Source organism: Phyllostomus discolor, chromosome 13 (assembly GCF_004126475.2).
Source record: "Phyllostomus discolor isolate MPI-MPIP mPhyDis1 chromosome 13, mPhyDis1.pri.v3, whole genome shotgun sequence".
Lineage (NCBI taxonomy): Eukaryota > Metazoa > Chordata > Mammalia > Chiroptera > Phyllostomidae > Phyllostomus > Phyllostomus discolor.
In genome coordinates this window covers 21,501,943-21,514,424 of record NC_040915.2, presented here as the reverse complement: position 1 = coordinate 21,514,424, position 12,482 = coordinate 21,501,943, and the positions used below count along the sequence as shown (strand labels likewise).

At 55.3% G+C, this 12,482-nt stretch overlaps 1 protein-coding gene across 7 annotated transcripts in view; it reads left to right on the top strand.

Moving 5' to 3' along the window:
• The window catches only part of TNIP1 (TNFAIP3 interacting protein 1), a 46,172-nt gene that overhangs the window by 6,274 nt on the left and 27,416 nt on the right, over positions 1 to 12,482 (top strand). For 2 of the 7 annotated variants that reach the window (XM_028528120.2, XM_036014179.1), the window contains exon 1: positions 556 to 688. The exons of 1 other annotated variant lie outside the window; for it this stretch is intronic. The gene's annotated coding sequence lies outside the window, so the exon portion shown is untranslated. Of the gene's footprint in view, positions 1 to 30; positions 309 to 555; positions 689 to 12,482 lie in introns of those variants that run through there. 4 more of the 7 variants (XM_036014177.1, XM_028528118.2, XM_036014183.1 and 1 more) reach the window with 4 other exon arrangements.

The following is a 12,482-nucleotide window of genomic DNA, read 5'->3' as shown; positions in this document are numbered from 1 at the left end:
ATACTCGCGGCCACTCGGCTGCCGTTCGGGTTGTTTACCTCGCTGGGTCCCACCCCATTGGCCGCGGGCCCGCCTGGACCATGCCGTGCGATTGGACGATCGGCCTGTCAATCTCCGGGGACTTTCCCAGGGGTGGGGCAGCCCGGCCCCCCCCCCCCCCTCCCCGGCACTTCCTCGTCCCAGCCCCTTCCCTGGAGGAGCTGGTGGAGTGCTGCGGCGCCGGAGCCCGGCCTGGCCGCTACCTAGTCCGTGGACCTGGGGCTGGACCGGGAGAGTGGGGCGCTGTCCCTCAAGGCTCTCATCCTCAGGTAAGCAGGCGGGGCCTGTGGATGGAGCGGGAGGAAGGGAGTCTAGGACCCGGCAGTTCAGTGACTGGACAAGGAGTGCGGGGCCAGGCCCGGCCTGGTGGCCTGGGCTCCTTGGCTCTTGGGCTCCCGCACATGCGGTCTCAGGGTGCCCGGTGCCTCCCAGGACAGCTTGGGGGCAGGGGGTCCAGCTCTGTGGGGAAACCCTGCCCCGCGCGGAGGGTGGTGGGTGCGCGTGCGCACTGCATACTTAAGCACGCCTAGAAACGGAGCGCATGCAAATGCAGAGCTTGTGGGCGGTGTGCACCATCCGGATGCAGAGAGTATTCGGGCCTGAGTCTGTTTACAGAGTGGGAGACCAGTTTTGGAAGCAGTGTGCAAAGGTAATGAAAAGGAAAATAATAACTATCATTGGACGCTTTCCAAGCGCTTGATCTAAACCCTTTACATGCATTAAGTTCATTTAATTGTCACATTCATCTTCAAAATGAGCATTATTATTATTATTCCTATTTTGTTTTCAGCCGAGGCACTTGGAGACTGGGGTCGCGCAGCTAGGGAGTTGCAAAGTCAGGCTTCGGAAGCTGGCATTCGGCTCCAGAGTCCTTGCTCTGTTGAGCCTATTTGCACAGTGTGGGAGACAGCATTTGTGTGTGTGTGTGTGCAGGGTAGCAGTAGTGAATTTCATGGAGTGATTTTGGGTGTAGCGTTTCTATGTATGGGTGACTTTTCCACTCTAGAATATTTGTGTGCATGTGGTGATGTGTATGGAAGTGAAGGCATTTTACATTCATTAATTGTGTGTATGGGAGTCGGTGGGAATTTTGTGTGACTGGGCTGAAAGATTGTGTTTTGCTTCCGGGGGGTGTGGGGGGGGGAGGCGGGACTTTTGTGGATGATGCAGAAGAATCAGCAACATCCATCCCCACCCCTTTGCAGAATGACGGTGCAGGGGAATCTGTGGATTCCTAATGCATCATTTTTACTTCACAGTATAGTCAAAGTGGAATTTAAGCAGCACTTACTCACTTTCCAAACAGTGAGGTATGGTCGAGGGGAATTTGGCATCTGATGAGAGATCAGGAAAGGAGACTCAATTTTTTTTGATTCCTGACAAGGGGTATTGCATTGTAGTATGGCACATTTATTAGTACAAACTCATAGCAATGCTGTGATGTTGTATCAGTATCCCTGTTTTACAGCAGAGGGAGATGAGGCAGTGAAAAACCAGTAATGGTAATAACAGCTTACATTTGTGAACACTAACCGTGTGCCAGGCATGATGCTTTACGTTCAGCATCTCATTTAATCTTTTCAGCAGTCCTAGGAGATCATCTCTGTTAGGAGCCTCAATTTTCAGATGAGGAAACTGAGGCCCCAAAGGGTTAAGACTTGCCGCAGACTAGTAAGCTTTGAACCCTGGAACCTGTTTCCTTGCCACTGACCACGGCTCCTGCCCTGGCTGTGTCCCGGGAAAATAATGTGATCAGGGACTGGTACTTCGTGGAAGCACTTGATCATGTCCCTCTGGAAGCTGCAGCCATGAGTATGTCCTGTGTTTTATATGCTTAGGTGACTCTGTTTCTCCCCCTCCTGTGGGTGTCTCGTGGGTATGGCGCGGCACTCATGCTGAGGGTTGGTGCCCACCCTTATGCCCACACCAGGTCTTTTGGGGCCTCAGGAAGCCATGGGGTCTGACTCATACCCTTGCCCCCAGTGCTGCTTGTGACTTGGGCCCGGATGTACTGGGTTGGGTCGCGCCAACCCGATTTGAGCACCTTAGCACTGTAAGAGGCTGTCTGCCCGCCTCCCTGTCTGGGTACCACTGGGTGCTCCCTTACTTCTGCACTCCCTGCAGTTCAGCCGTGGCACCTGCTTTCCTTCCCTGCCAAGCTTATTCTTTCTGTGAGGCCTTCGTATGTGCCGCTCCTTCTGCCTGGAACACCTTTCCCCAGCTCTTTCCACGGCTGGTTCTTCCCTGCCTGTGAGGTCTCAGCTCAAATGTCACCTCCTTGGAGGGGCCTTCCCTGACCTTTTTATGCAAAGTAGCCCCCTTTTTCACTTTCTGTCATGAAACTATTGTGTTTTTTTTCACACATTTGCCCTGCTCTGCAATAATCTTGTTTATTTGTGAGTGAGAAGGTATATGTGTAGAATGTAGTGTCTGGCATATGGTAATTGCAGTGTTTACTTGTCTGTTGCCTTCTGCTCTTCCCAGGATAGAAGGGTGAGTCCTCTTTAATTTCCTGTGCGCATCTCTGATACTAGACAAGAGTGTCGAGGGTAAGGCCCCCCTGGCTTTGTTCAGTGGGTGAGCAGAATTGAAGAAACTAGAATAACGGTGCATTTCCCAGGTGAGGAAACGGGGACCTTGAGATGGGAAGGCCCTTGTCCCGGGGAGGTGGTGGCAGAGTCAGGGTGAGAACCGGACCTTGCTGCCTGAAGCATTTTTTCCTTCTGACAGCCACCAAACACCTCCTGATGGCCCTCCTGCCCGGTGCTGTGAAAGGGGCGTGATGCTCAGGCACAGAGGAATTGACTCTGCCCTTGAGGGCCTGGGAGTGGACAGGGGAGAAGTGTGCTCTGAGCACTGACTGGAAGCCACCATGTGCCGGCAAGTGCCCGGCAGGAAGTCTGACTGGGGTTCGAAGCAGTTTGGGGGCACCAGGTGGGCAGGGGGCTTCTGGAGGGAGATGACTCCAAGGCCAGGCCCCAGAAAGAGGATGAGATGCAGGGTGGGGCCTGGGCCGTGGATTTGGGGTACGGCCCTGCTGGGTTGGGGGAGCTGCCCGGGAGCTGGAGTAGGAAAAGCCCTGTGGCCTTGACCTCTGGGCAGAGAGACGTGTCAGTTTTTCCCTGTGGGCAGCTCTGGGAAGTGATCAGAGCACTTAGCCGGCAAACTTCAGCTGGCATCAGAATCACTCAGGTGGCTTGTTGGGTGGGTTGTGGTCCATGACGTCAGACCCGGAGGGCGCTGGCGGCACTGCTTCTGGTCTGGGTGGCTCTTCGAGAACCCCGGTGCCGACTGCCCGCTTTAGACTCGCAGGGGTCCAACCTTTTGGCATCTCTGAACCACACTGGAAGAAGAGCTGTCGTAGGCCACATATTAAATGCATTGTGACCCGTAATTACAAAAAAAAAATCTTACGTTTTAAGTAAATTTACTATTTTGTGTCGGGCCGCAGGTTGGACATCCCTGCTAGTTTGGCACACCTGGGTGGTCACTGCCTCTGCCTCGTCACCCGTGGGATTCTCTGCCCACAGTGTCACCTCCTGGAGTGGTGCGAATGAATGAAACAGTGCGTGTCCAGCACTCCGCACAGGGCTGACGTGGGCTAAGCCATCAGTAAATACCCACTGCTGACCTTGTTGATGATAATAAGGATACCGAAGGGGTTTCAGCTGGGGAAGATGAGGGTGGTCCCTTCTTCCGTGCTTCAGGATAACTTGCCTTTGACCCTCTGCCACCTGTGGGCTGTGCGGGGGTTTCTCTGGCTAGGGTGTCCTTCACTTTGTCTCGGGCGCCTTTCCTTCTCTGGTCGGGATAGTGGACGCTTATCTAATGCGTGAGGGGCTCAGAAGACATTCGGCCCAGATGCCCTCTGCAGCACCTGGGACCCCGGCAGGTGATCCTCCAGCTTCCACTTGAGCCAGGGAATGCTCCGCCTGGCAGAGAGCCCCCCAGCGTTGTTGCAGATGGCCTGCTTTTGTGGGAGAGGGGAGGGGGCTTTGCGAAAGTCCTTCCTCTCCCACTCCTCTTTGTTCCCTCCTTGCTCTCCTGACCATGTTGGGGGAGGGAGGGAAGGAAAGAGGCAGGGTGGCAGCAGGGTGTGGCAGAGAGGGCACAGCTGGCCACCCGAAGGTCCTGGTCGCCTCCTCTGTGTGTCACTCCCGTCTCGTCAGCCCCAGGCAGGCCTCTCCACTGTGCCGGCTTCGGTGTGCCTGCTGTGGGACGACAGGAGTGCCCTGCTGGTGTCTCAGGTGTCCTCCTCCGGCTCAGAACTCTGCAGGCCAGCTGCTGGGCCCCCGGCAGTTTCCGAGCTCTTCCCGCTGGGCCAGGCCTTGCTGTGCCCACCCCCCTGTGTCTAGAGACTGCGCCACGGCCCCTCCTCGCCCTGGCCCTCTTTGAAGGGAGGGTGTGTGGGGTCCCGTGGAGAGTTGCCAGAAAGAAGGCGCAGGGAGGCAGGGAGACGCTCCCCAGCCCCTGGAGACAGGTTGCAGGAAGTTCTTGGTGTTTTCCGAATGACTGGCCGAGGACAGTCACTCTTCCGATAGGAACGGGTGAGTGGCCTGAGGAGCAGCTGGCTCTTTGAGGGCTGCCCCCTCAGGGAGCTCTTCTCTGCCCAAGGACCTCGCCCGAGGCTGTTTGCCGTGGCCTCGAGCGCCAGCTAACTGAACTGGGTGACCCAGACAGATGGACTGGGGGCAGGGTGGGGGACAGGAGGAGGGGTGCTGTGGGAGTCCTGTCACCAAGGAGTCATAGAGGCCAGAGGTGGTATTTTCAGGGCGGGCGTGGGGGGCTGGCCCATGAGTCAGGGGCCTTTGGTTTGGCCTCCACCCACACCGGAGAGGACTCACTCCGCCGGCCGTTGGCCTCTGCCTTCATCGTGGCAAGTGTCGTCAGAAGGCTGAGGAGCCCGGGCCCCTCCACATGCCCACTTTGGCCTCTGCAAGTGCTCCCTGCCCTTCGGCCCCTGGGAAGAGGGTCTGAGGACAGCGACATTGACTTTCAGAAAAGAGGAAGGGGTCTTTCAGACGCAGGGGGTGGCGTGCCGATCCCTGGGCACCCACCGGGACACATTTGTGCATCTGAACCTTCTCCCTGCTTATAATGTCCAGTTTATTCTCTTGTGTTTCTCCCTGGTTTCATTGTAAGTGTAGGCCCCCCTGGGCGACATGTAGTATTGTTTCGTGTATTTTAAAACGTTACTTAAGTGCTGTCACACTGTCTGTATTCTTCTGAAGCTCGCTTGTGTTGCTTTCATGTATCTGTGAGATTCATCGTGTTGATATTTCTAGCCCCGAGTCACTGAAGGTTGATTCATTGTTTATGGCTGTGGAGTACTCCCTAGCATGAAATTGCTCCATTATATTTGCTCATTCTCTGTTTTATTAGGTAGTTTCCAGCTTTTGCTGTTAAAACAACATGTGTTTGGCTTTTACCTGAGAGGTCTCACCCCTGCCCAGCTGTCCCCTTGCTGGCCCTTCAGCCTCCTGTTGGGACAGCACTTCAAACTCTGCAGAGAGCTACCTGGTTTCTAGTTGGTCCTCTCCGCATCTCCAGAGCGACAAACAGGGAAAGTGAGGTCACTCGTGGTCACCTGGTTGGGGAGCAGAGACAGGATTTGAACTTCTTAAACCTCTTGTCCATCCTGTTTGGTATAAAGAGGCTCTCAAAAGTTGTCGTCCTCCCTCTCGGGAGCGGGGGGCAGTTACAGGGCTGGACAAGCCAGCTCCGGGCATGTCGGGGCCGGAGACAGGAGGACAGTGGAGTTCCCCAACCACGTTTTCCCAGGGTTGGGCAAATGCCCATTGTCCCTGTAGCTGGTAGTCGAGGTCCTTCTGGACCGGCTGGGGTCCCAGCTGCTAGGAGGGGAGTCATGGAGTGTGGCACCGGGGACCCCAGGAGCTGACAGGAGGCATGCATGGGGGAGCAGGAAAGCGGGCCGGGGTACCCTGGGTGCTTCCTAGCGCTCCTCAGAGGGCTGTTGGCCATGGGGAGCATCGGCTGGGGGTGGGTGATGGTTCCACTGTGTCCCTTGGGAACCGTGTGGCCTTGAACCACCCTCGGCACCTGTCTCGACCCAGCTTCCTCTCCAGCACAGCAGGTGTTGGGAGCTTCACACCTGCTCCCAGCTGAGAGTGGTCATCCAAAGTCTGGCGCTCCTCTTCCCATCGTTGCCACCGCAGGGCCAGCCCTGACCTTCCTGAAGCCAGGTCCTTTCTGGCAGGTTCCAGGCTGAGACTCTCCCCTGGCGTTGCCAACTCCTCACTCGCCAAACTCCTTGACTAGAAAACTTGCTCCTGGACTTTCCACTCTGGTTCGTGATCACAGCCCTGTCGCCTTGCCCACCCGCGTGAGGCAGGGACATGGTGCGGGGGCACTCACCCCTCCCCACAGCCCCGCGGCCTCATCGGTGCCAGAACGGCAGGCCTGCCCTACTGTTCCGACCTTATCAAGACACGTACATTTTTTAAAAATTATTTTTCAATCTTCTCTCTTTGAAAAGTTACAAAATAACATGTGCTCACTGGAGGGAAAAAAAACCCCAAAAACCAAAAAAACTCAAATCAATACAAAAGTAAAAAGTGAAAGTCATCTGCTCTCTTCTTCCTCTCCCCTGCGCTGTCCCCGTTGTATTGTAAAATTAATTTAAAAAAATCTAACAGGACCGCCATGGCTGGTGTGGCTCAGGTGCTTGGAGCATCATTCCATAACCGGGAGGTTACAGGTCTGATTCCCGGTCAGGGCACATATCCAGGTTGCAGGTCTGTCCCCGGTTGGGGTGCATACAGGGGGCAACCGATCAATGTTTCTTTCTCCCCTTTTCTCTCTGAAAAGCAATGAAAAAAAATGTCCTCAGGTGAAAATAAAAAAAAGAAAGAAAAGAAAGAACAGGACTAGATTTCCTTTATAAAGAGCTAAAATAAAAATTATAGGTAAAATAAAAGTTTCTTTTGATTCTTGTTCCGTATTCCAATTTCTCCTCTAGAGCTGTCTACTAGTAGCAGTGTGGTGTGTATCTTTCCAGACCTTTTTTTATGAACACTTGAGATTTTTATACACACACACACACACACACACACACACAATTGAGTGTTTTATTTAAAAAATCCCTGTTATACATATAAATCCATACTTTGTTTTTTTTTCTTACTGATATTTTATTAGCATCTTTCTTGTGCATTGTTGCAAAGCATTCCGCCCCATTCTTTTTGGTGGGTGTGTAGTATTCCATTGAAAAGTGCCCCATGATTTATTAAGCCAGTGCCCTCTTGATGGCCATTCGGGACATTGTTGCCATGGCAGAGCATGTGACAGTGCACATTTCTGTGCAGCCCATGTGTGCAGGGATGCAAAGACTTGCAGATTCTTAGAGGATTACTCAGTCAGTTACCTCTGGCCCTTCAGATAACTGAAACCTCCTCAAGCATCCTTTCTGCAAGGGAACTTTGTTCTCAGCCAGTCAGGCACACGAGCAGCTTGTTGACATCATTGAGAACGGGCTTGCTTTATTGTGGGTGGCCCAGCTATAAGAAAAACTAATATTTTTCTACTAGGTGAGATCAGTAGAAACACAGTATATGTAAAAGGGTGGAGGTGAAAGTTTCTGTTTGGTCAGGCAAACCGCACCTGGAGTGTTGTGTTCGCGTTCGGTTTCAGGACCGGCTACAGATAGGGCGGAGGAGGGGGGAGGGGAGTGGGTGGAGAGGGAGGGGTCTGGGAGCTGTTCCCTATGGAAACAGTGAGGGGAACAAGAGCTGAGCAGCCACGAGAGAATGCTGCAGGGTCCAGATCTCTTCAGGGCTGAAACGGAGAAGCGAGGCATCATGCTCCGTGTTCCAGGGGACCCCAGAGGCAGAGCAAGGGCTGGTGGAAGCAGAACTGGGAGCGGCCTGACTACAGCCAGTGCTGGCTGCCCAGGGGAGGCTCCTTGGGGGAGGGGGGAGGTCTGAGTCACTAAAGGTAATTGGCCTCAGTCCCTTGGCTCCCCTAGGGACTGGACAGGCACAGGGCTGAATTTGCCCTGAGCTTCCTTCCAGCCCAAGATTCTAAGCCCTGGTGACGGCTGGTGATGAAGGGCAGCCTGGGACCTGATTGCATACAAGGTTGGAGACACGTAGAGGCGGGGCTGCCAGCCTGGGGGCATGTCCAGACAGCCACAGCAGGACTGGCGTCCTCCCCCCAAGCTTCAGTCCACTGCCTCTTGGGCAGTGCAGGCCAGTGGGATGGGCCCCGGTGTTGGAGTCCCCGGATGGAGGCTCCACTCTTCGTTCTTCCATGAAGCAGCTGTGTGTCCTTGGGCGAGTCACTTAACCTCTCTGAATCTGCTTTCTCGTCTGAAAAATACAGATAATGCTGGCTAGCCAAGAGGATTGGTTTCCTTGCTGGCAAACAGGGGCAGTAACTTTTATCTCCAAGGTGGGAGGAAAGCGAGGTGATGTACATCATGATACTGCCCAGGGCCTGGCACATGGGAGCACTTAACACCCGTCAGGCCCTCTCCCAGCTTCGGTTAGGTGCTCCTTGGTCTGCTTTTGCAGCGATTCCAGCTGGCTGATGGCCCTGGTCCATCTCCCTGTCCCCAGGCTGGAGGTGTGGAGCCTGGGTCCTGCAGGCTGAGGGGAGGCAGTAGGGGTCCCTCTGTGGGCGAGTCAGGGGAGGGGAGAATGGGGAGGGGGAGGAAGAAGGACACAGGGGAGGAGGAGAGGACCTGGTGAAGGGCTGCAGACACGACCCAGGAGTTTCTCACTGCGCTTGGGGAGGCGACAACACCCCTTACAGCATTTTGCCGGCTGGGGCGGCTCTCCCGTCAGGGAGATCCACCTGGGTGTTGGGAGGAATTGAAGCTGCAGAGAGTCACCTTCTCAAGGTCATAAGGTTGTAGAAAGGGGTGATAATAAGTTGCAAGTTCTGGAACGTGAGAACTGCAAGGGGCCTTAAAGAGTTGTTGATCTCCCCACTATGTTACATCACTGCTGTTGTAGGGAACCCCTCCTTTTAGGAAACAGACTCGGTGAGGGGACGGTGTCTGCCCTGGGGTACTGTGACCAGATGCCATGATTTCTGAGCCCCAGCTCCGCACATTCTGGTCCGAGCTGGCAGTTTCTTTATTGCTGAATTGGTGGCAAAGGCTTATTAACTCTCACTGGCAAGGATGCCAGGGTGGGCTCCCTGAGGACACACCGTCTGAAGTAGGTGCTGTGTCTTTGATGACAGTCATCAGGAGGGCACAACCTGCTCTTCAATGGGTGGACCTGGGGCCACAGCATCCGTGACCGTGAAATGTGTGGGAACAGATTCTTGCTTCTGGTTTGCTTTCATGATGCCGCTCTTCCTCTAATCCCTGGGGGGACTGAAGGCTGTTTCCATTCACAGCTGAAGGAAATGAGGTTCAGATGACTCTCAGTCTTGCACGAGTGTGTGTGGCCCTGTGGCCCGTGGGTTCCCCGTACCTGCATCTCCACTGGTTATGGCATCGAACCAGTGTCCCTGCGTAACAGCCATTCGAAGTTATCAGGCGTGGGGTGGATGCCTCGACCTAGCGTGCTGAGCCTGAAGAGGAACCTGGAAACTTGTTAAAAGAAGAAATAAATAGGGCGGGGGAGACTGGCCCTTAAGTCAGCTGGGCCCAGCTATGGGGCTGCCTCATCCTTGCACTAAGAACCCACTATGCGCCAGGTACTTAGCTAAGTACTATACAGACATTATTGTTATTTTGGAAATTTTATTATAAAATGAATACATTTCTTGTTAAATAAACCAAATGATGAGGAAGTATGAAGTGAGAACTCCCTTCCAACTGTGTACATGTGGTTTCATTTAATTTCTTTACTCTGATACCAGGTAGATTCTATTATTCCTAATTTGCAGATGAGGCAGCTGCAGCTTAGAAGAGGTGAGGGACTGGTCCAGTATCACGGCAGCCCGCAGGATAGACAGAGCTGGGACTAGGGCGAGGCAAGCACAGGTGAGGCCCCAGGCGCAGCAGCCAGGAGGAGGACTCCGGCTCAGGGGGCGGACTTGCTCCCCTCCAGTGTCAGACCCTGCGCCCCTCCCCTCCCCTCCCCTGCCCTAGCTCAGCCCGGTTGGGTGCTTCCTTCCTGACGCCAAGGCCACCTTATCTCCAGTGTGCTGAGTCCCCTGTCTTTCCTTGGCTTTGCTGCAGGCTTCCAGGGTTTGGGTCCTCCCTGTGCACACGAGGGAACTACGGTGCAGAGAGTGGACAGGCTCGCCCACGGCCATGGGTAGCAGAGTAGACGCCAGGACCCCCTGACTTTCTGTCCTGTGCCTTCCTGTCTGGAGACCCCTGTCCTTCACCTCTCTGTCACCTGCACCCTCTAGCAATTCCTGGAAGCACTCACCTCTGCTGGGGGAGGGGACCGTTGGCCACTGTGACTTCCCAACTCGCAGCACCAGAGATCTGCCCAGGCTGTTCCCTCCTTCCCTCCGGGGCAGGGAGAGCTCCGCTGTAGGGGCTGCTGGCGCCAGGGTGCGGCCAGGGCCCAGCAGCGTCAGATTTGGCTGATTAAGTTCCTCAGCAGGCCTCAGTTTCCTCATCTGTCAAGCAGACATCAGTCAGCCCTGCCTTCCTCCTAAGGCTGTGTGACAGTCAGGTGGAAAGACAGTGCTTGGAAAACTACGAGGTATTTTGCACATGTTACTGGTTATGTAAATGCCTTTATTTGGGGGCCTGGGAGCCCCGCTCCTGGTGACAGCACATGACAGTCTCAGGAGGGCTGAAGCATTTCAGGGCAGAAGCTGGGATGTAAATTTAATTCAGAATCTCACCTTTCCAAACCTCTTCTTTGTGGGTGGGGGCTGTGAGTTGGGCCCATGCCCCCGCTCCTCTTTTTTGGGCTGGTGGCTCCTTCAGTTTCAACAGACTGTCTTCTGTCTTCATATTCTGTGCCTGGCCTGTCTGTCTGGGTCCCTTTCTGCCCCCAAACCAGGCCTTTCTGGTTCCAGTGGGCACCCCAGCATCCCTCAGGGCCGGCTGTGGGAACACCCTCACCCCCCCCCCCCCCCGCCCCATACCCCCATCCTCCCCAGCCCTCAGCTGAGGTCTCGTTTTGGAAGAAGGTCTGAGCTGGTTGCCTCTTCACCACCAGCTGTTCACCTGCTGATCTGTGGCTGCGGGAACCAGGCCCAGGTGGATACGGAGTCCGGGCCAGACCGCACAGGAACGTGGAGTGGGGCTTCTGCTTTGCAGTGGGACCCTGGTGCTGGAGCAGGAACGGGGGTGGGGCAGTGGGCAGGCTGGGGAGAGAGCAGGGGCCCTCTGTTTCCAGCTCCAGCCTGACTTTTGGGGACTTTGGTCCTTGTGTTCTGGTCCTGACTGATGGCCTTCATACCATGAGAGAGAGTCAGAGGGCCCCAGGACCCTAGGTGCTGAGCTCCCTCCCACACTGACCCAGGCAAGGGGAGGGGGCTATGACCAGAGCAGGTCAGCCTCAGGGGAGGGTGGTAACACAGGCCCCCATCCAGAGAGTCCCTGGACACTGACCCAGGGGTGGTCTCGGCCTCGCTGGCCTGGAGGTTCCTGTGCAGCCCTGCCATCCTGGGAATGATCCCTGTCTCCAGGAAAGGTCACACAAACCGTGCTGGGCAGGAGGCAAGTTCCCGTCTGCCCGGCAGTCATCCTGGAACTGCTGACGACCATCTGGGCGTGAGGTCAGCAGGACGTGGAAATTCCCCGTTTCTCTCTTTGTCTTTCTTTCCTCCAGAAGTCCAGGCCCTCCCTCGGGTGGCTCCTCTGATCTCCAGGGAGGGTTTTCTCACGGTAGACAGTTCCGTCTTTTTTCCATCTGCCCACTGCCTGGCAGCCTGTTCTTCTCCCACTGAGGCTGGAGTTGGGGAGAAGAGTGCTGCCTGCCCCCTCTTTTGCCTCCCTGAACCCCCTTCCCCATCAGCTCCCCGGTGCTGAGGGAGAGCCCTGAGTGTTGTGTGGTTTGGAGGATGTGGAGATGGGGTTTCAGTTCCTCTCTCCTGCATCCTGCTGTGTCTCCTGGTAACATCTGGGCACCTCCGAGGGCGCAGGGCTGTGCCAGCCCTGATTCCAGAAGTGCGTGGCCGACCAGAGTAGAGTGCCTCTGCTCAGCAGGTCACAGCCAGGCTCCCGGGGTGTGTGCACAGGGCCTCCCAGGAAGTGGGGGCAGGTTAGGGGCTCCTCTGGTCCTGCCTCTTTCTGCTCTGAATCAAGATTTATTGAGGCCATGTTCTGGACCACCTGGAAGATACTCTGGTAGACCAGATGGACTGGGTTCCTGTTCTCACGGAGCTTACCAGTCTATTGGGTGAGCCAGACGTGAAGCAAAAATCATATACCCAAATGACCACGTCATGGCACCGGTCAGTTCCACTTGGGGTGGGTGTAGAGTGGTGAGTGGGAGCCAGGACTCCCGCACCCAGTTACCACCGAAGGTGGCTAGGAGCCCTGTCTAGCTCTCAGTCTC